This window comes from Bufo bufo, chromosome 5 (assembly GCF_905171765.1).
Source record: "Bufo bufo chromosome 5, aBufBuf1.1, whole genome shotgun sequence".
Lineage (NCBI taxonomy): Eukaryota > Metazoa > Chordata > Amphibia > Anura > Bufonidae > Bufo > Bufo bufo.
Window position 1 is genome coordinate 282,585,504 of NC_053393.1, and position 24,645 is coordinate 282,610,148.

Consider the following 24,645-nt stretch of genomic DNA (forward strand, 5'->3'; position numbering starts at 1 on the left):
ATCTCTCTCTAGCACACAACAAGCTAGGCTTAAAGGTTTGACACCATTTAAATGGCCCCCGACCTCTATTAAGTATCTAGGTATTAATATATCTAGGGACCCAGGTCTGCTGTTCAGGCTAAACTTCCCTCCTCTGCTGAAAAAGATTGAAGCCTTCCTATCCAAAAGCTCCATACCGTTCTTGTCCTGGTTAGGTAGGAAGAATGTAGTTATGGCCTATGTATTACCCCAGCTGTTATATACCCTTAGATCACTGCCTCTGCACTTACCAGCCAATTTCATTGCCAAGATTAGAGGGACGATTGGGAGATATATTTGGGCAAATAAAAAAGCTAGACTACCCTTTGAACTATTAACTAGAAGAAGGAAACAAGGAGGTATATCACTTCCAGAGATTGAATTATATGTACAGGCCATTCATCTGGAGAGGTGGGTTGCTTTGACGAGACCTGGACCCTCATCCATGCATATAGATATGGAACTTGCTCTTCTAGGTTGTTTTACGGACTATATGTTGTGGTTCCCTTCTAAAAAGCCAGATAAAAAAGCTATACTTAGTGTCATCACCCAAGGAACTGTCTTAGCATGTAACAAGACGAAAGTACTTAGTATGGGGAGAGGGAAGTTGTCACCCCTGACACCTCTCAGAATGTTACCCCAGATCTTGAACACATCTCGTGTGGAGACCAGGCCCATTTGGAAGTCATTACTGGGGGTAGTAGTAGGTGATTTGGTGAAAAATACTGGCCAGCAAGAGTGCTATATGTCCCTTAGTGGAAGAAATAATATAAAGTGGGATTTCCTCCAAGTACAGGACTTTGAAAACACATGTACTAGATTTAAAAAGTCTAAATTTGTTCCACTAGAGGAACCTACCTGGTTGGAAACATATACATTACTACCCAGGATTCCCCCGAAATGCATTTCGCTTATATATGCACAACTGATGAGAGATAGGGGAGATGGCTTTCCTTCCTATGTAGCAGCTTGGGAGAAGGAGTTAGATTGTGTACTTGAGGATTCGGATAAAAGATATGTATTGACTCACTCACATGGTTTCTCTAAATGCATCTTGACCCAAGAAAATTCCCTGAAAATACTCACGAGATGGTACAGAACACCTGAATGGCTATTTCAAGTGGGATTAGGGCTAGATGATCTTTGTTGGAGGTGTGAGGAAAGTAGAGGATCGCTGTCACATATCTGGTGGTTCTGCCCGAGGTTGAGGAAATTCTGGGACGATATTGAAAAAGCGATTAATCAGATTTGCTCAGTGAACCTGAAGCTTACGCCGAAATTGGTACTGCTCTGGCTACCTACGAGTGACTTCAGACCGGGCAGAACGAACCTACCCACACACATGATAGCGGCAGCTAAGTTACTGGTCCCGGTAAAATGGAGGGATAAAGAGCCACCGTCACTAAAGATGTGGCATGAAAAAATGGCAGACATATGCAGAATGGAGGAATTAGTGGGATGGACATACCATAATAGGGAAAGATACTTGCGAGTATGGGAACCATGGATAAAATATATAAAAGAGAGGGAGAGGGTCAACTCAGATAAAAACAGAAATGTCGAGTGAGCTGGAACATATTGGGGGCGCAATTAAAAGGTTGGACATCCTGAGGGATCAGCAAATATATGCTTGACAAGATATACTATGTTAGCCTAGTCCATTGTATACCTTCTTTAACCAGATAGGTGACGAATAGATGTGAAATCGGGAAAGTCACAGAGGACAGGTCTATTATTGTTATTATGTGTTTATTGTTATTATAGGGTTTTTTATGTTGTCTTTTATTTTCTTATTTTCTTATTTTCTTATTTTCATGTTCTACAAGCACCTAGGTTTTCACCAAGTGAATAGCAAGTATGGTTTGCATGATTGCATTGGTTCACCTACCTGTATTGTGGGGTTGATAACCTGGAAGCTTAAAATTATCTAGAATATGTTAATGTGAACATATGTAATCTGTCATTTGATTTATGATGACTGTATTTGACCTACACTGATTATATGCATGCTGAACTTTTATATAGCAATAAAAACAGATTTGACCAGAAAGGATTCAAAAAAAATATTAAATCAATAAAACTATATACCTTTTTTTTTTTTTTTCTCTTTCGAGACTTCTTTAAAAAAACAACAACTAATATTTAGTGTGTTTGAGGGCCTCATTAAGGCCAAAAGGGGACAGGGTGTTTAGACGATATATCCAGTACATCTCCTTTTTGGATAGTTGCTGGTAGGAGGATGGGACCCATTCTAGTGGGGTAACTTTCAGGAGGGAAAAATTGCTCTCATTGGGTTCATAGAAGTGTCTAGAAATGCTATGTGTCATGATCTTACAGTTATTATTTGAACGATGCTCGTTCATTCGTTCCCTCAGCATTTGGGTGGTCCTGCCAACATATTGTAATTTGCAAGGACATTCTAATAGATACACCACATTTCTAGTCACACAATTCATTTTATGTCTAAGGGTGAATTTCTTGCCAAATCCAGCAATGTTTATTTCTTTCCTATTATGGATTATCATACTACAGCATTTGCACCTCTTAATATGACATTTGAAAGCCCCTTTCATGTTCTTTTGTGGGTCAACCAGAAGTCTCCTACAGGTCTGAGTGTCTTGTTTTAAATTGTTCCAATGTTTCGGCAGTATTTTTCTGATTAGGATGTGTTTAACATTGTACCTAGTGATCAGGTTTAGGTGAGGGTCTTTTTTGGTGTCTATTTCCACCGATTTCGCTTTTAATGCTTCTTGTTGGTCTAACTTCAAGGTTCTTTTAAGAGATTCTTTTATAAGTGTTTTTGGATAGCCCTTTTCTTTAAAGCATTTTTGGAGAACTGATTGTTGAGTTTTCAGGGTGTGATCGTTGGAACAGTTCCTTCTTAGCCTCTTCATCTGGCTAAAAGGGATATTCTTTTTCCATTTAGCATGATGGGAACTTTTAAATTCCAAATAGCTGTTAGCGTCAACTTTTTTGGAAGTGTGTTTTTGTTGCTATCATATTGGACTTGGAACTTATATGGATATCTAGAAAAATGGCCTTGTGGGGGAAATGGTCAAGACTAAATGTTAGGCCCTACTCATTCTGATTTAATTCTTTAATGAAGTCTAAAAGGTCCTCTGTACTACTATCCCAGATGAAAATGATGTTGTCTATATAACGACGGTAACATCTGATCCTTTGGTGATGGAGTAGACCATACTGTTCCTCAAATAAGCCCATAAAAAGATTCGCACAGGATGGGGCAAACTTAGTGCCCATCGCCGTCCCCTTATTCTGAATATAAAACTTCTCATTAAAGTAAAATAGTTATGGGGCAGTATAAAATCTATGCCCCTAAGAATAAACTCTTTTTGTACCTCAGGCATGGTGGAATCTTGACCGAGAAAATGTTTAATGGCTGCGAGTCCCAGATCGTGTCTGATGTTGCTATAAAGAGAGGTCACATCAAGGGTCAAATATACTCATTTTTCCATTGGAATGGTTTTAAGAGGTTAATCAAATGAGACGTGTCTCTGAGGTAGGAGGGAAGAGATTGAACATGTTTTTGTAAAAATAGATCAACATATGCTGAAAGATTGGATGTAAGTGAATCAATGCCTGAAATGATGGGTCTTCCCGGGGGATTGGGTTGTAGATTTGTGTATTTTAGGTAAGAAATAAAACTTGGCTGTTGAAGGATGAAGTGGGGAAAGAAATTCTTTTTTTTTTGTCAATGATTCCTAAAGTAAAAACAAATTCTATTAGTTCCGTCAGGGATTTCTTAAATAATCCAGACAGATCCTCGTCTAGGGTTCTATAATATTCGGGGTCAGAGAGTATCCTATTTGCTTCAGTAAGGTAATATTCTGAGTCCATAATTACTAAACCTTCCCCCTTATCCACATTTTTAATAACCATTCTTTTATTCTTCCTAAGGCTTTTTAGGGCCCTTTTTTCTGAAAGGGTGAGATTCTGGCTTCCAGGAAATTTGTATTTCTGATTGTTAGTGAGCATGGTCTTGAAATCATCAAGAACCATGTTGTATTAGCTCTCTAGATGTGGACCTCTACTCTCAAATGGATAAAATGTGGACTTATTTCGAAGTTTAGACGGTATGGGGGTGGGGTCTTGTGGATGGATAACGGAATTACCGGTTGTTTCTGTGGAATTTGATGTGATTCGGTTTTCTTCATTCTTAGCTGTGGATTTGAATGTTTGTTCTGGGATGGATGAGATGAGTTCATTAATTCTGAAGTGAATTTAAGAGTAAGTTTTCGGATGAATTTATTCAGGTCTGCGAATAATTCGAAAGGGTCTGGTTCATTTGTGGGACAAAATGACAGACCTTTGCTAAGTAGTTTTATTTCATTTGGTTTCAGAGTGTATTTAGAAAGAATGAATATTCCTTTACCTTTTTTTCAAGGGTTGAGGAATTTTTCTCATTCTCTATTCTAATTGTAGGTTTAGAGATTCCAGTCGACAGAATCTCAAGTTCACGCACTTTTTCACTCCCCTATCCTCTTCACGAAAACGTCCAAAAAACAAGTCAGAGGAGATGCAGAGGAGGCAAACCCAAATGAACCAGAAAATAAAAAACTGAAGACTCCAAACCTACAATTAGAGTGTCACGGATGGTGTTGCAGAAAAGCAGTATGGGAAGGGATATAAAGGGATGCAATCAGTGCAAATAGATGACAGCTGAGAGAGGGAAAAGAGATGACAAAACGAAAACAAAACAAAAGAACCTCATGCAAGAGGTACTGAAGAACGTCTGTCAGAGCTTCTCAGAGATCTGGCGGTGACAGTACCCCTCCCTCTACAAGTGGACTCCGGACACTCAGAGCACACCTTCTCAGGATGGGACCTATGGAAAGCCCTGATAAGACGAGTGGCCTTAATGTCCGCCACTGGGATCCACATCCTCTCCTCAGGACCATAACCCTCCCAATGAATGAGGTACTGGAGAGAACCGCGGATAATGCAAGAATCCACAATCCTAGAGACCTGAAATTCAAGATTACCATCAACCACAATCGGAGGAGGAGGCAAAGAGGAGGGTACAGTGGGTTGGACATAAGGTTTTAATAGGGACTTGTGAAAAACATTGTGGATCTTCCAAGTCTGAGGAAGATCAAGATAAAAAGCAACGGGATTGATGACGGACAAGATCTTGTAAGGCACAATAAACTTAGGACCCAACTTCCAGGAGGGAACCTTCAATTTGATATTCTTAGTAGACAACCACACCAGATCACCCACATTCAGGTCCGGACCAGGCACACGTCTCTTATCCGCCACACGCTTATATCTCTCACTCATCCTCTTCAGATTATCCTGAATCTTTTGCCAAATAAATGACAAAGACGAGGAAAATCTCTCCTCATCAGGTAAACCAGAAGACCCCTCTCCAGAGAATGTCCCAAACTGCGGATGAAACCCATATGCACCAAAAAATGGTGACTTATCAGAGGACTCCTGGCGACGGTTATTTAAAGCAAACTCAGCAAGGGACAAAAAAGAACACCAATCCTCCTGATTCTCAATCACAAAACAGTGCAGATATGTCTCCAGATTCTGATTGACGCGTTCTGTCTGGCCATTCGACTGCGGGTGAAAAGCAGAAGAGAACGACAACCGAACCCCCAAGTGAGAACAGAAGGCCTTCCAGAACCTGGAAACAAACTGCGTGCCCCTATCCAAACTCTATGTCTGAAGGAATGCCATGTAATTTGACAATGTGATCAACAAATGCTTGCGCCAGCGTTTTAGCATTGGGTAACCCAGGAAAGGGAATGAAATGCGCCATTTTGCTAAAACGATCCACTACCACCAAAATCACAGTCTTTCCCGAGGAACGAGGCAGGTCCGTAATGAAGTCCATGGACAGATGCGTCCAAGGACGGGAAGGAATGGGTAACGGGAGGAGAGGACCCGATGGCTGTGAATGAGGGACCTTGGCACGAGCGCAGGTCTCGCAGGCTGCCACAAAACCCTCAACCGTCTTACGAAGAGCCGGCCACCAGAATCTCCGAGCAATGAGATCCACTGTGGCTCTACTCCCCGGGTGCCCAGCAAGGACAGTATCATGGTGCTCCTTAAAAACCTTGTGTCGCAAAGCGAGAGGGACAAAGATCAGGAGACTCTGCCTGGGTTGTCTGAACCTCTGCCTCCAAATCAGGATAAAAAGCAGAGACGACCACCCCTTCAGCCAAAATGGGACCCGGGTCTTCAAAGTTCCCCCCTCCCGGAAAACAACGTGACAGAGCATCAGCCTTCACATTTTTAACCCCAGGGCGGAACGTGACAACAAAATTAAACCTAGCAAAGAATAAAGACCATCTGGCCTGTCTCGGGTTCAGACGCTTGGCTGACTCCAAGTAGGCCAGATTCTTATGGTCGGTAAACACGGTTATAGGGTGTCTGGCTCCCTCTAGCCAATGGCGCCATTCCTCAAAAGCTAATTTGATGGCCAACAACTCCCTATCTCCCACATCGTAATTTCTCTCTGTGGAGGACAGTTTCTTTGAGAAAAAGGCACACGGTCGCCATTTGGCAGGAGAGGGACCCTGAGACAAGACCACACCCACCTCAGAAGTGTCCACCTCAACAATGAAAGGCAGCGAGACATCAGATTGTACCAAGATGGGAGCGGAAGCAAAACTCTCTTTGATACTAAAAAAAGCCTTACGCGCATCTACCGACCAGGAGGAAAAATCTACCCCCTTTTTAGTCATATCAGTGAGTGGGTTAACAACAGAGGAATAATTCAAAATGAACTTCCTGTAATAATTGGCAAAACCCAAAAACCGCATCAGCGTCTTCTGATTCTCAGGAAGCTCCCAATCAAGCACAGCACGGACCTTCTCAGGGTCCATGCAAAAACCAGAAGCGGAGAGAAGAAAACCCAGAAATTGAATTTCTGGAACCGCAAACACACATTTTTCCAGTTTAGCGTACAATTTATTCTCCCGCAGAATGAGCAAGACCTGACGTAGGTGGTCCCTATGAGTCTTGAAATCAGGAGAAAAAATCAAAATGTCATCTAGATACACTAGTACAAATTTCCCCATTAAATTATAAAAAATGCTGTTCACAAAATGTTGGAAGACGGCTGGAGCATTCATCAAACCAAAAGGCATAACCAAATTCTCGAAATGGCCCTCAGGGGTATTGAAGGCCGTCTTCCATTCGTCCCCTTCCCTGACCCTGACCAGGTTGTATGCCCCTTTTATATTCCAACTTAGAAAAAACTTTGGCCCCAACAATCTGGTTGAACAGGTCCGGGATCAGGGGAAGCGGATAAGGGTCACGAATTGTGATACTGTTCAGCTCCCTGAAATCCAGACAAGGTCTTAAAGAACCATCTTTTTTCTTAACAAAAAAAAAACCAGCGGCAACAGGTGACTTTGAGGGTCGGATGTGTCCCTTTCTCAGGTTGGGAGAGATTGTATAAACGAGATTTAGGCAGCTTGGCGCCTGGGATGAGATTAATAGGGCAATCGTACTCCCGGTGAGGGGGCAGCTCCTGGACACCACTCTCTGAAAACACATCCGAAAATTCAGAGAGAAAAGATGGTACAGTCTTGGTAGAAACCTCTGAAAGAGACGCCGAGAGGCAACTCTCTCTGCAAAAGTCACTCCAACCATTTATTTGCCTTGCTTGCCAATCAATGGTGGGGTTATGTTTAGTGAGCCAGGGTAGCCCCAACACTAGAGGAGTAGGTAATCCGCTTAGGACGAAACATGACACATCCTCAACATGAGTATCACCCATAGTCAAACGGATATTGTGAACTATGCCCTTTAACGATTTTTGAGAAAGTGGAGCGGAATCGATAGCAAAAACAGGTATATCCTTTCCCAAAGTGCATACCTGGAAACCATGTGTTTATAGCAAATTGGTTATCAATGAGATTGACAGCTGATCCACTATATACAAAAATATCACAAACAATGTTCTTGCTCTCTAGCGCCACCCTGGCAGGTAGGACAAAACGGGAACTACAAGCAAACGGAAAACCTTCAATTTCCGCATCAACCTTGCCAATAGTATCGGATGGAACGTTTTTAGAGGGCTTTTCTTTTTGTTTCTTTATTACCCTCAAAAAACTCCCTGAATTTTCTAGAGGGGCAAACATTTGCCAAATGATTTATACCTCCACAAGAGAAACAAACCCTCCTCTGAGAGCTGAAACCTCTATTATTAGAGGCAAGCAAACCCAGCTGCTTGGGCTCCTGCTCAGAGGGGATTGAGAGAGAGTGAGACCCCTGCGCACTGAATGAGACCGCCCCACTGTCCTTGGACTGTATGAAGGAGTGATCTCTACTCTCTCTCTAAGACGCCTGTCAATACGAACAGCCCGAGACATGGCAGACTCCAAGGGGGCAGGTCTCTCATGAAAGGCAAATGCATCTTTCAAACCCTCCGAAAGACCATGGCATGGCAAAAATTGACTTCGGAGTGCAGCATCATTCCAACCTGTATCAGCTGCCCATCTCCGAAATTCTGAAAAGTATATCTCTGCGGACTGTTTACCCTGGCATAAAAGACGCAGTTTAGATTCAGCCAGAGCAATACGATCCGGGTCATCATATATCTGACCCAGGGCTGCAAAAAATTCATCCACCGTTCGGAGGAGCCGTGCCCCCACCGGCAGCGAAAAGGCCCAAGACTGAGTGTTATCCCTTAGCAGCGAGATGATGATCCCCACCCTCTGCTCCTCATCACCAGAGGAATGGGGAAGTAGGCGAAAATGGAGTTTGCAAGCCTCTCTAAAAAGAACAAAATTTTCACTACCCCAGGAGAACGTATCCGGAAGCGAGATCTTAGGCTCAGAACAAACTCCATGAACGCAAGCAGAACCGGTCACCTGAAACTGAGATACAGTTTTACGGATATCTGCTACCTCCAGTGAAAGACCCTGCATGCGGTCAATCAAGACTGAAACCGGATCCATGCTTAAGACGGTTTTGGCGGTTTATAATGTCACGGATGGTGTTGCAGAAAACTAGAAGTCACAAATAAAGATCCGACTGACTTGATCCCAAACTAAGGAACATATGGATGAGCCCTATAAAAGCCCTAGAGCTCTGCCTGACTGCTCAGCCCATGCAAAGATCTTTATGATAGAAAATTGCATGCCCTCGTACCTAGACTGTGTGACACCTGAAAAACCCTATAATAGTGAGGGGACACGACCACCGGCTCCCTGCGCTTAATACGGAGGGAGTCAGGGTCACCTAGAATCAAGCCAACAGGAAAACACAAATAAAGGAATAGACTTATCTGAGGAACCAGGAGTTGCAGCATCTAGCAGTGAGCACAATCCAGGAAGTAGTATAAACCGCAAAGTGAGGCAGTATGGGAAGGGATATATAGGGATGCAATCAGTGCAAATAGATGACAGCTGAGAGAGGGAAAAGAGATGACAAAATGAAACCAAAACAAAAGAACCTCATGCAAGAGGTACTGAAGAACGTCTGTCAGAGCTTCTCAGAGATCTGGCGGTGACATAGAGTAGATAATGATACAAATAATACCAATGACAAAAATTCCTCAACCCTGGAAAAAGGTAAATATTCAGGGGAAATGTCATATTAAGAGGTGCAAATGCTGTAGTATGATAATCCAGCAATGAACATTGCTGGATTTGGCGAGAAATTCACCCTTAGACATAAAATGAATTGTGCGACTAGAAATGTGGTGTATCTATTAGAATGTCTTTGCAAATTACAATATTTTGGCAGGACCACCCAAACGCTGAGGGAATGAATGAACGAGCATCGTTCAAATAATAACCGTAATATCATGACACAGAGCAATTTTTCCCTCCTGAAAGTTATCCCACTAGAATGGGTCCCATCCTCCTACCAGCAAATATCCAGAAATTTAGTTTGTTTTTTAAAGAAGGTTTAAAGAGAAAAAAATAAAAAAAGAGATATAGTGATATTTTACTGTTCATTTTTTATTTTATTTATTTATTTTTTTATTTTTTTATTTTATTTTTTTATCCCTTCTTTATAATTATAGATATACACGCACAAGCAAATTAACAATTTTTTCATCATCTGGGCCGAATTCTGAACACTGTACATAGAATTACAGGTTCACTTGCGCATCTTGATATATATTCTAGATATGAGGTGTATTTTATGTATCTTATATGCTATATTTTTTTATATATATTTCTATGCCATGAGTCTCGCTTGGATATGGTGTATATAATTTACACCGATATGAATAGGCGTACACCTAGTGAAAACCCACCTATGGTAACTATTATCAATATATTATATATATTTTAGATAAATCTGTGGCAATTCTTATCAGTAAATTGTATATTCTATATGAGTTTTAATGTATCAATGTCCATTTGCATTTTTTAATCCCATTTGCATCTTTTTGTTTATTTATATATTAATGTTCATGTAATCTACCCCTCCCTCTTTTTTACATGTCTATTATACCCCACCTTTAGGTATTTATTTACTTTTCTATTTATATATGTCCTTATGAAGCACTTACAGCTCCAGTAAACCCCATTTCTTGTGCTTGTGTCCCGTATACCACCCACAATACGTTGTCCCCATTCCTGAATAAGTAAGGCTACTTTCACACTGGCGTTTTGGCTTTCCGTTTGTGAGATCCGTTCAGGGCTCTTACAAGCGGTCCAAAATGGATCAGTTTTGCCCTAATGTATTCTGAATGGAAAAGGATCTGCTCAGAATGCATCAGTTTGCCTCTGATCCGTCTCCATTCCACTTTCGAGGAGGACACGTTTTGGTGTCCATCTGATGAAACTGAGCCAAACTGAGTCAAACTGATCCGTTATGACACACAATGTAAGTCAATGGGGACGGATCCGTTTTCTATGACACAGTCTGGCACAGTAAAAAACGGATCCGTCTTGGCTATGTTAAAGATAATACAAACGGATCCGTTCTGAACGGATGCAGACGGTTGTATTATCTGAACGGATCCGTCTGTGCAGATCCATGATGGATCCATACCAAACGCAAGTGTGAAAGTAGCCTAAGGGGTTAAAATTGAAAAGAGGAGGTCCACAGGAGATCACTGGCCGGCACCCCTCACTTGCGTGCCTCGCCTCCTTTACTGTGAAGCGCATGCGCACAAACCCTGATGCGTTCCAGCAATGCGCTCCACGGACTGGAAGTTGGTCCACTTCTGGCCTCTGTGCTCTGTCTGGACCCTTCTCCTCCGCCTCTGCATTCACCAAGATGGCGTGATAAGTGGTATTTATGAGTCATTAGGGGAGTTTTGTATAAGGAAGCTCTGTATCGATGTTTAATTACTTTTTATCTTGAGACAAATGAGTGCGTTCCACTGTGGAATGCATCACTTCCGGTACCGGAAGTGATGCCATTGGCCTACTTGCTGGCGCTTTTTTGAAAATCCCTGCACCTGTTTGGTGTATGTGTATATAAACCCTTGTGTGCCATTGTTTTTTATTGTTGTTTGTTGCTGCTCCTGAGGAAGGGGGTTCTAGATAACCCTGAAACGCGTTGAGCTACACCTGTCTTTTACAATAAAGGAACTGACAAGAAGTACCGTCCAAAAGACTGCTGTTTCTTCCTAAGATCTTACAAGCGACCCAGGCGAGGGAGGTAGTTTTGTGTGTGTTTTGAGCTTTATCCCACAAAACTCCTCCCTGGTAAAGTGAGTGACTTTCATTCTTAATTGTTTTTAATGCCTAGTTTTTAATCATGCTATCCAAGTGTGGACCGAGTGTGGGCTAGTGGCATCCTAAATCCTTTAGGGAAACCACAGACACCTGTCCATGATCATAGACTTATACAGGTATATTATTTTCTCAGATTTTTTAAACATACCCTTGGGTAATTTTCGATCACATATAGGTAAACCATAGCACTATCTATATTTGGGACAGACAGACTGGCACCAGCAGTGTGGTCACTTTTTTAGATATATATGTTTATATACAGTCAGGTCCATAAATATTGGGACATCGACACAATTCTAACATTTTTGGCTCTATACACCACCACAATGGATTTGAAATGAAACGAACAAGATGTGCTTTAACTGCAGACTGTCAGCTTTAATTTGAGGGTATTTACATCCAAATCAGGTGAACGGTGTAGGAATTACAACAGTTTGCATATGTGCCTCCCACTTGTTAAGAAACCAAAAGTAATGGGACATAATAATAATCATAAATCAAACTTTCACTTTTTAATACTTGGTTGCAAATCCTTTGCAGTCAATTACAGCCTGGAGTCTGGAACGCATAGACATCACCAGACGCTGGGTTTCATCCCTGGTGATGCTCTGCCAGGCCTCTACTGCAACTGACTTCAGTTCCTGCTTGTTTTTGGGGCATTTCCCCTTCAGTTTTGTCTTCAGCAAGTGAAATGCATGCTCAATCGGATTCAGGTCAGGTGATTGACTTGGCCATTGCATAATATTCCACTTCTTTCCCTTAAAAAACTCTTTGGTTGCTTTTGCAGTATGCTTTGGGTCATTGTCCATCTGCACTGTGAAGCGCCATCCAATGAGTTCTGAAGCATTTGGCTGAATATGAGCAGATAATATTGCCCGAAACACTTCAGAATTCATCCTGCTGCTTTTGTCAGCAGTCACATCATCAATAAATACAAGAGAACCAGTTCCATTAGCAGCCATACATGCCCACGCCATGACACTACCACCACCATGCTTCACTGATAAGGTGGTATGCTTAGGATCATGAGCAGTTCCTTTCCTTCTCCATCCTCTTCTCTTCCCATCACTCTGGTACAAGTTGATCTTGGTCTCATCTGTCCATAGGATGTTGTTCCAGAACTGTGAAGGCTTTTTTTAGATGTAATTTGACAAATTTTTATCTGGCCTTCCTGTTTTTGAGGCTTCCCAATGGTTTACATCTTGTGGTGAACCCTCTGTATTCACTCTGGTGAAGTCTTCTCTTGATTGTTGACTTTGACACACATAGACCTACCTCCTGGAGAGTGTTCTTGATCTGGCCAACTGTTGTGAAGGGTGTTTTCTTCACCAGGGAAAGAATTCTTCGGTCATCCACCACAGTTGTTTTCCGTGGTCTTCCGGGTCTTTTGGTGTTGCTGAGCTTACCGGTGCATTTCTTCTTTTTAAGAATGTTCCAAACAGTTGTTTTTGCTATCTCTCTGATGGGTTTGTTGTGTTTTTTCAGCCTAATGATGGCTTGCTTCACTGATAGTGACAGCTCTTTGGATCTCATCTTGAGAGTTGACAGCAACAGATTCCAGATGCAAATAGCACACTTGAAATGAACTCTGGATCTTTTATCTGCTCATTGTAATTGGGATAATGAGAGAATAACACACACCTGGCCATGGAACAGCTGAGAAGCCAATTGTCCCATTACTTTTGGTCTCTTAACAAGCGGGAGGCACATATGCAAACTGTTGTAATTCCTATACCGTTCACTTGATTTGGATGTAAATACCCTCAAATTAAAGCTGACAGTCTGCAGTTAAAGCACATCTTGTTCATTTCATTTCAATCCATTGTGGTGTTGTATAGATCCAAAAATGTTAGAATTGTGTTGATGTCCCAATATTTATGGACCTGACTGTATATACACACCTCACCCTTTTCTGTCAATCAGCATTTAGCAGCGTAAATAGCCTGCTGCTATATTAGAAAGAAAAGGAATGTGCACTCCTCTGTTTTTTGCGAGGTACTATGGTGTACGGAACTATGCCCATAAATACTTGAGTTAAGAGAAACACGCACACTCAATCGAGTATAATATGCAATGTGGATTTATTGTATAATACTCAAAATTGGTGAAAAGATAGGTGAAAAAAAGTAATAATTCACAGTAGCTTGCCTTGGAAAGTATTATTGGGTGACAACCATATGTATTACAGCTCTAAGTTCTCAATATTGCCATGTATTGGATCGTTGAGCTCATCTAATGGTGCTGCGATTTAAGGTGTGACGTTTCGGTTTGTCGACCTTTATCAAGTTATCACTGTAATGTAAAAGGAAAACGTAAGTATCTACAAACAACTTGTGATTGCTGTGGGTTATACCTATGATTGTCATAAATGTATCAACATTTGTATTATAGGAACATAGAAACATAGAATGTGTCGGCAGATAAGAACCATTTGGCCCATCTAGTCGGCCCAATATACTGAATACTATGAATAGCCCTTGGCCCTATCTTATTTGAAGGATTGCACTTTGTATGGGTGAATATAACAAATATGAGGACAGTATGATAAAAAGCCATTTCATAGGGTTAGTAAGTATGTTTGCCATTTCAAGTATGGGGTTAAGTTTACAAAGATAATACTTTTCTCAAGAGACGAGGTGGAGAGGCTTAAACTAGGTATGTGGAGAAGAAGAAGCCATGGGGCAGTTGCCGGGTCTGGGGCTGAGAAGAATTATAAAGAGAATGTATAAGGCTTACCAGAAGGAGAGTGATGGCATCCTTATTGTGGAGATGTTGAGCGGTTATGTGTAGCTGCAGTATATACTTGCATAAATACTGCCGGAATGTGTAATTTCCTGTGGATATGAGACGCGGGCACATGCGTTGGAGGTATTAAGGCTGAGGTGGCCATATTTGAGAAGGTGGTGTTAAGTTGCTTGTGCGCACGAGCGATGTATTTTTTGTGCGCACACGTACTGTGTACAGTATGTGAGGTAAGCGGCGGTGCGATTCCTTGCGCTCTGTATTCCGGGTGCGCACGCGCAATGTGTATGAGATTAGCAACGGCCATCTTGGAGAAGGGAGCACATGCTCTCTATGTGTTAAGGTATATCTGAGAGCGGTATTAGTGTATCTTGGAAAACGTGACAGTAATGTCAATGATGAGGATGTGTGTGGAGAGGGGTGTATGCAGAGAGGAGGTTGTATATAGGGAAATAAATGTATAGAATAGATGGAATTGGAATAATAAAATAGAGTGGGATGGTTAAAATAGTAGATAATTTGGAATGAATGAGAAAAAATAAAAAAAAATAAAAAATGAAATGAGAGTAGAAGATATGGGAGGAGTATGTGGAAATGTTTTAGTATGGAAATGTTGGAGGATGAGTAGTAAGAAGTAAGATTAAATAAAACAAAATAGAATGAAATAAAATGAGATAAAAGTGAAAATAAAAATAAAAAGGATAAAATTACAAGTAATGGAATGGGAAGAAAAGAGGAAAAGGAAGGAGAAGAAGAATAAAGAAGAAGAAGAAGAAAAAGGGGGAAAGGGAATAGACCTGGGACCTGTTACTACCTTTGAAGGAACAGGGAGGGGACTTTCAGCGAGTCTGGGGAAGAAATAAGAGAAAGATATTAATAAGGATGTACGAACATTTACATTGATAAATATATATCAAATACAATACATAGTTTATGTCGGTAAAATGTCGTATTCGCTATTAAGGCCTCTGGTGGCCAGAGTTCCCAGGGTGTGAATCCAATAGGATTCTCTTTTCTTTAAAAGTCCAACTCGGTTGCCGTCTTGGTCTTAAAATCTGTTTGATAATTTGGAACCGGAGTTGTGCAATATTATGTTCTGCCTTTTTTAAATGTTCTGGTAATGGAAGCCATGTCTTTTGGCATCGTATGGTTGATTTGTGGCTGGTAATTCTGTCCTCCGACGTACATGAGGCCGCATGGGCATTTAATTAGGTAAACTACAAAATTGGAGTCGCATGTATAGTGGTCCTTGATTGGGTAGGGGTGTCCTGTATGTGGATGGTATATTACGTTGCCCTTCAGAACATTGCTGCAACATGAACAGTGTAGACATGGAAATGAGCCTTTCTTTTTTGTGCCCATACTATACATTCATTTTCCTATATACACTGAAAAAATATATAAATGCAACACTTTCGGTTTTGCTCCCGTTTTGCATGAGCTGAACTCAAAGATCTGAAACATTTTGTACATACACAAAAGACCCATTACTCTCAAATATTGTTCACAAATCTGTCTAAATCTGTGTTAGTGAGCACTTCTCCTTTGCCGAGATAATCCATCCAACCTAACAGGTGTGGAATATTAAGGTGCTGATTAGTCAGCATGAATATTGCACAGGTGTGGCTAAGGCTACTTTCACACTAGCGTTCGGAGCGGATCCGTCTGATGTTTCATCAGACGGATCCGCTCCGATAATGCAGGCGTTCGCATCCGTTCAGAACGGATGCGTCTGCATTAAAACTTAGAAAATTTTCTAAGTGTGAAAGTTGTCTGAGCGGATCCGTTCAGACTTTACATTGAAAGTCAATGGGGAACGGATCCGCTTGAAGATTGAGCCATATTGTGTCATCTTCAAGCGGATCCGTCCCCATTGACTTACATTGTAAGTGTGGACGGATCCGCTCGCCTCCGCACGGCCAGGCGGACACCCGAACGCTGCAAGCAGCGTTCAGGTGTCCGCTCACTGAGCGGAGCAGAGGCTGAACGCTGGCAGGCGGATGCATTCTCAGTGGATCCGCCTCCACTGAGAATGCATTGGGGCCAGACGGATGCGTTCGGGGCCGCTCGTGAGCCCCTTCAAACGGTGCGCACGAGCGGACACCCGAACGCTAGTGTGAAAGTAGCCTTAGACTGCCCACAATAAAAGGGGGGGAGTGTTAGTGTGAGGGGGCAGCAGCAAGCAGAGTTCGGTTGGAGCCCCCCTCCACACTGCCCTCTACATAATCTTATCATATAGAGAACAGTATGCCTCAAGCAGCCCCCCCATGAACGCTGCTTGCTGTTGATGCTTATAATAGATGATGATGCCCCAGCAGCCCCCCAATGAACTGTCGCATTAGCAGTGTTCATGGAGGGAGGGTGATGTGCAGAGTGGGCATGAGCAGGAGGAGCGATGCTATAAATCGCTCTTACTGCCTGTTCCCACTGTGCCAGGCTTTAGCAGACAGGCAGGAACAGTGATGTGTGCTGTACATCGCTCGCTGCAGCCCTAGTGAAATCTGTACTTCTGTACACCACTGTCATATCAGCGGTGTACGGAAGTACGGATTATTAAGCACTATAGGCATTTGAATTCCAGGTGCCTGTTTCTCATACAAAAAAAAAAACTGCTTAGAAAAAGTCATCCTATGGTACTTATAATAGGTTTTAATAAACTTTTCATTTACGTGTACTTTAAGTTAGGAATGTCCAACATGTGTTCCTACAACTGTTGCATGATGGAAGTTGTAGTTTTGCAGTAACTGGACGGCTGCTTTAAAGGGTTATTTAGGTGCTTTCAAGTTACCCCTATTCACGATAATAGAGGCCCTGTACCCCCTGAAATGAACGGAGGGGCCAGTCGCACATGGGCATGGCTGTTCTATTAATTTCTATCGGAATTCCGGAGATATCTGAGCAGTTTACACATCCTGTGGATAGGGAATAGTTTGAAACGAGAATACCCCTTTAAGGTTTTATATTGTCAGTAGTAGGCCACATACGCATGCCACCATGTCTACTTAACCCCATAGGGACACAGCCTTATTTCACCTTAAGGACCAGGCCATTTTTTGTCACTTTAAGTGGTGATAACTTTAAAACGCTTTGACTTATCCAGGCCGTTCTGAGATTGTTTTTTCATCACATATTGTACTTCATGACACTTGAAAAATGAAGTCAAAAAATTATAATTTTTTGCATAAAAAAATACCTAATTTACCAAAAATTTCGAAAAATTAGCAAATTTCAAAGTTTCAGTTTCTCTACTTCTGTAATACATAGTAATACCCCCAAAAATTGTGATGACTTTACATTCCCCATATGTCTACTTCATGTTTGAATTATTTTGGGAATGATATTTTATTTTTTGGGGATGTTACAAGGCTTAGAAGTTTAGAAGCAAATCTTGAAATTTTTCAGAAATCCAATTTTTAGGGACCACTACAGGTCTGAAGTCACTTTGCAAGGCTTACATAATAGAAACCACCCAAAAATGACCCCATTCTATAAACTACACCCCTCAAGGTATTCAAAATTGATTTTACTAACTTTGTTAACCCTTTAGGTGTTGCACAAGAGTTATTGGCAAATGGGGATGAAATTTGAGAATTTCATTTTTTGGCCTAATTTTCAATTTTAACCCATTTTTTCCACTAACAAAGCAAGTGTTAACAGCCAAACAAGACTGTATCTTTATTGCCCTGACTCTGCCGTTTACAGAAACACCCCATATGTGGCCGTAAACTACTGTAGGGCCACACAGCAGGGCGTAGAGTGAAAGGTGCGACTGAAAATAAAAAGCATTATATCTATCACTACCTACCTGCTATCCGATTCCTGCTGACAGCGCCGTCCAAAAAGGTTCAGTATTTTTCTCCTCCTGCACAACTATCTCTACCCGACGAATGCTTTCACAAGCACGGGCTGGAACCTAGGCAGCAGCGCAGGCACCCCGCATGCCGATCGGGAAAATCGGCACAAGCTTCTAATGGTGTTGTGACTTCTTCACAACACAATCTGGTAAGAGTTTCTATATATATCTCCTACCAATTTACTGGACAACACCACACATGAGGCGCTGCCTCCTGTCTCTCTTTTAATTTTATAGAGCAGGTTGTCACGGACGCAGCGATACCTAATATGTATGCTTTTTTTTTTTTATTTATGTAAGTTTTACACAATGATTTCATTTTGAAAACAAAAAAAATGTTTTAGTGTCTCCATAGTCTAAGAGCCATAGTTTTTTCAGTTTTTGGGAGATTATCTTAAGTAGGGTCTCATTTTTTGCGGGATGAGATGACAGTTTGATTGGCACTATTTTGGGGTGCATATGACTTTTTGATCGCTTGCTATTACACTTTTTGTGACGTAAGATGACAAAAAATTGCTTTTTTTACACCGTTTTTATTTTTTTACGGTGGTCACCTGAGGGGTTAGATCATGTGATATTTTTATAGAGCCGGTCGATACGGACGCGGTGATACCTAATATGTATACTTTTCTTTAATTTATGTAAGTTTTACACAATGATTTCATTTTTGAAACAAAAAAAAATCATGTTTTAGTGTTTCCATAGTCTAAGAGCCATAGTTTTTTCAGTTTTGGGGCGATTATCTTGGGTAGGGTATGATTTTTGTGGGATGAGATTACGGTTTGATTGTTACAATTTTGGCGTACATGCGACTTTTTTGATCACTTTTATTACCTTTTTTTTGGGAAGTAAGGTGGGCAAAATTTAAATTTCATCATAGTTTTTTATTTTTTATTTTTATGGCGTTCACCGTTCGGGTAAAGTAACATGACCATTTTATAGATCAGGTCGTTACGGACGCGGCGATACCAAACATGTGTAGGGAATTTTATTTTTTTCATTTTTAATCAGTGATAAATGTGTTTTTTGATTTTTACTTTTTTTTCACTTTTTTTTTTACCCAGACCCACTTGGTTCTTGAAGATCCAGTGGGTCTGATGTCTGTATAATACAGTACAGTACACTATATAGTGTTTTGTACTGTATTTTACTTACACTTTGTCTGAACAGATCTATGCCTTTAGCACAGATCTGTTCAGCACATGGACAGCAGTATGCCTGAGAAGGCGTCCTGTTGCCATGGGAACCTTTCCCGTCTGCTCAATTGTGGCCACAACTGCGCAGACGGGGAAGGGTAAGGACGGGGCTGTCGGGGGGCTCTCTCCCTCTCCCATCGGGGCGCTGCAAAGGCACAGCAGCCCTCCGATCGGAGAGGGAGGGAGCTCCCTGAGCTGTTAACCTTTTTCATACAGCGGTCCGTATGGACCGCGGTATGGAAAGGGTTAAACGGCTGACATCGCATCACCGATGTCAGCCGTTTATACCAGAGTGTCAGCAATGTGCTGGCACCCTGGTATACCCACTAACCAACAACGATTATTCAAGGGGAGGCGGGCGGGCGCCTCCCGCACCGCCCGCACCTCCTGCACCGCCCGCACCTCCTGCCGGTATAAAATCATTCAGGCGTGCAGGGGGGGGGGGGGGGGGTGAAACATATATATTTTGGGCATTATAAAGTTTCTGATCCCCGCGGATCAGAAACTGCAAAAAGCGCATCAAGCCGCAGGTCTGAATTGACCTGCGGTTTGTTGAGATCGCCGAAATGGGGGGGTCACGGGACCCGACCCCCCCACACATTTAGCCTAGGTGCCTGCTCAATGATTTGAGCAGGCACCTTGTTCCGATCACCGCCGGCCGGGCGGCAGTGATCGGAACAACACATGACGTACCGGTACGTCATGTGTCCTTAAGAGGTTAAATATAAGTACAAAATTTCCAGAGCAAAACCTTAAGGGAAAATTTAACGGTTTAATTAGTAGAGGAATGGGCCATGGGTCATAATAAAAGTCTATGGCCTGCATAACGGACCCGTCCGATTTACTTTATGCAGGAGAGGACTCCAGCTTAACGTAAACCGGACGGATCCCTTATGCAGGCCTGTGAGGCAGTGACAGGCCTCATAGCTGCTAGGGGAGATTCATGGCAGGAGTTGCTGTGTCTTTCCCGTCAGTCATCAGTTCTGAGGCAGCACCAGGTCTCAGTCTGGGATAAGAGCTGTCAGTCACAGACAGAGAGGTTCTTTGTGCAACAGAGTCCTCCTGGAGGCTCTATAGGAATGGTCTCAGCCGGGCTGGCTGAGGGGCCACGGGGCTAGGTGTTAGCCTGAACTTTGGGGGACTCCTTGAGGTCTGGGAATCGACGGTCGCTAGGCCAGAGTCAGGCGGACTTCTGGGCCACAATCCCCCAAAGGTACTGGACTTTGTTACAGCCTGGAAATGGAGTACTGGCTAATAAAGCCACATGTTGGTACCGTGTGTGAACGGTGCTATAAGTGAAGTAGGGTTATGTTATGTTTAGGTAGAGCCCAGATGGGCAGGTTTTTATTTTATACTGTTTTGTTGTTGCTGTGACAATAAATCTCATGTTTGGACCTGTATTCTGGCTGTGGCGAAGCTGATTGTGAAAATGACCCCGAAAAAGAGCTGATCCCTTACATTTGGTGGAGGATGCGAGCAATAAAAACAGCCGGTTGCTAGGGGCAACGACCTGATGGAAAAGAGTAGGTGCTGCTGAATGTTGCCAAGGAATTGCTGTGTTGTTGTGCAGTGATTTAAAGGGAACCTGTCATGTGGATATTTGATTATAATCTAACTAATTATATACAATCATTAACTACTAAAAAGTACCTTTTTTTCTTACTGGTGGGACAGATGGTTACCTCATAATATACACACAAAGATGCCACATGCCGCATGCTAATGAGCTGATTTAAGTCCAGCGTGATGTCACTGAGTCCAGCGTTTTTTTTTTTTATTCAGAGCTATAGCCACTCCCCTGCCCACCTGCTGCTGATTCATATGGAAAATAACTATCAATCAGCAGCAGGTAGACGGGGAGAGTCAGGAGCTCATGAATATTCAGGACTCATCATTATGAGCTGGAACTTTTCAATACAAGATGTTGGCAGATTGACTGGGTCAATTAACCACCTCAGCTCCCCTACCTTAAACACCCTTAATGACCAGGCCACTTTTTACACTTCTGACCTACACTACTTTCACCGTTTATTGCTCGGTCATGCAACTTACCACCCAAATGAATTTTACCTCCTTTTCTTCTCACTAATAGAGATTTATTTGGTGGTATTTCATTGCTGCTGACATTTTTACTTTTTTTTGTTATTAATCGAAATTTAACGATTTTTTTGCAAAAAAATGACATTTTTCACTTTCAGTTGTAAAATTTTGCAAAAAAAACGACATCCATATATAAATTTTTCTCTAAATTTATTGTTCTACATGTCTTTGTTAAAAAAAAAAATGTTTGGGTAAAAAAAAATGGTTTGGGTAAAAGTTATAGCGTCTACCAACTATGGTACAAAAATGTGAATTTCCGCTTTTTGAAGCAGCTCTGACTTTCTGAGCACCTGTCATGTTTCCTGAGGTTCTACAATGGCCAGACAGTACAAACACCCCACAAATGACCACATTTTGGAAAGTAGACACCCTAAGGTATTCGCTGATGGGCATAGTGAGTTCATAGAACTTTTTATTTTTTGTCACAAGTTAGCGGAATATGATTATTATTATTTTTTTTCTTACAAAGTCTCATATTCCACTAACTTGTGACAAAAAATAGAAACTTCCATGAACTCACTATGCCCATCACGAAATACCTTGGGGTGTCTTCTTTCCAAAATGGGGTCACTTATGGGGTAGTTATACTGCCCTGGCATTTTAGGGGCCCAAATGCGTGCAAAGTAGTTTGAAATCAAAATCTGTAAAAAATGGCCAGTGAAATCCTAAAGGTGCTCTTTGGAACGTGGGCCCCTTTGCCCACCTAGGCTGCAAAAAAGTGTCACACATGTGGTATTGCCGTACTCAGGAGAAGTTGGGCAATGTGTTTTGGGGTATCATTTTACATATACCCATTGTAACGGATCACCTGGCACCCCGACTGGGTACCTCCGTTGACGATGCTCCTAGCGTTTTCCTGAGGGTTCCAAGCACTCTGGCAGACACCACAATCACCGAACCGAAGAATGAGATGAATGCTGTAGACAGTTGAATAGGAACCAAACGAATAGGTTTACACTCCTAGCAGTCAAACTGGAACAGCATACCATAAATCCTCCCCCCAAGAATGAGACGACACTTCACCTTGAGGGTTAAAACAGGAACTGACTGTACTTCACGTACAGCCTCTTTTATTCACAAACCAAAAACATAGTACTGCCCACAGGGGTTAGAAATACAACCAATCAATATATTACAACACATCCCCACAAAATCCTCCCCTCTGTCCGTGATAGAATTACCTCACACTGGGTTGATGCAATCATCACAGACAGACGAATACACAATATCCTCTGTCCTGGAGACAACCGAGAAGTAATTCAATTATCTCTCAGGACAAAGGACATCGCCAATACACACAGAGAGACAATGGAACAGACATCACTTACTCAGACATACAATGTCCCACCCTTTACATTACACATAGACATTTAACACATTCCCAGACAGCTCAAGTCTGAGTGCATATTATTAGGTGAATGGCACTCAGACAACATGAATACAATAAAATGAGCTAACTGGGTACCCTCACATAACATACAATGCAAGTACACAGACAGATGGTTCTGTCACACATCTCAAAACCCCACATGTCCCCATATGGCTTGGATCTGAGCGCTCAGATGCCACAAACACAGTCAAATCGCCATGGGGTTTAAGTTTTGCATGGGCTGATGAGAGGGCCCATAATCCTGGGGCAAGAGGCTAGTACCCAGTCCCCTCCAAAACCCAGTGGCGAGGTTGGTTTCGCCACACATCTCCCCCTCCCAGGGAAGACTAACCAGATACCTGATCTCACGGTCAGTACCTGAGTTAGTCTGGCAGTCCAGCCACAACCCAATACTGGACCTGTTGAATTTTGTATGTCCCCAGCTGTTGAGTGGGCATCTGCGACTCCTTGCTCCCTTGTGGTTCTCTAGCTTGGAGCTGTAGGTACTTGGTGGGCAGAGGCCGACTGCGCTCTGCCCAGATGCCAGCTCTTCCGCTGGGGTAGCCTGTGGAAAGTCAGCCTCTGGAGAAGAGGATAGAGGAGGGCAGAGGCCGACTGCGCTCTGCCCAGATTCCAGCTCTTCCGCTGGTATGTGGTCAGGGAATCCTATCGCCAGGCCCTTGTTGCAGATCGGCTGTGGAGAGGAGGAATCGCTTACCTCCTCCTCCTGGCATTCCTGCAGGGTTGGTGGGGGATCTGAACCGGCCGTCCAGCATCCCGGTAGGCCTGGTGCAGAGACCGCGGTCCCATCTGCACCATCGGAGTTAGGGGTGCTGTCCCCCTGTGGTTGGGGAGAGAGATCAGTGGGTATCGCAGGCTCATCCTCTGCCCCCAGAACTCGGTTGGGAAGTACCTGGGAAGGGGAGGGCTCGCTTACCTCCTCCTCCTGGTATCCCTGCGGAGATGGCTGGAGATCTGGACCGACCGTCCAACATCCCTGTAGGACTGGTAGAGAGACCTCGGTCCCATCTCCACCTGCCATCTGTGGGTCCTCCCAGGACCAGTCTGTGAGGTCCCTCAACATTTGCGAGTAAGGACCACCTGCGTCCACACCTGGCAACTCCGGCTGCTGTTGAGGGTCTGGGCCAGCTGCCCAGCATCCCGGTGGAGAGACCTCGGTCCCGTCTCCACCTGCCTGTTGTGGTTCCTCACAGGACCAGTCTATGAGGACCCCTACCTCTGTAGCTGGTACTGAAGCAGGGGATACTTCAGTCGGGTCTTCCCAGCTGTAGGGTTGTAGGTCTGGGACTGCCACCCAGCTCTCTGGCAGTGTATATTGGGACCGAATTGAGCTGAAGAAGTATTGGTAGTCCTGCTCCAGCTCCCACTCCTTTGTCACTAGAGAAGCCAGGTCTTGTCTCACCTCTCTCGCTGTAGCCCAATCATGCATAGCCTCCCTGTAGTCATAGATATCCCAGAACCGGGACCCTCCAGCATCTCCGAACTCCGGTTCTGCGAAGGCCTCAAACAACAGGCCAGGGCCATCATAATTCTCCCCCTCGGGTCTGTCGTGCTCAGCCATCCAGGGGGAGTGCCGAATCACATACCACCAGAGTGCCTGGTAGGCGTCATCTAGCCAAAGCTCCTTCCATACCAGGCTCTCCAGTTCTGTCACCCACTCAT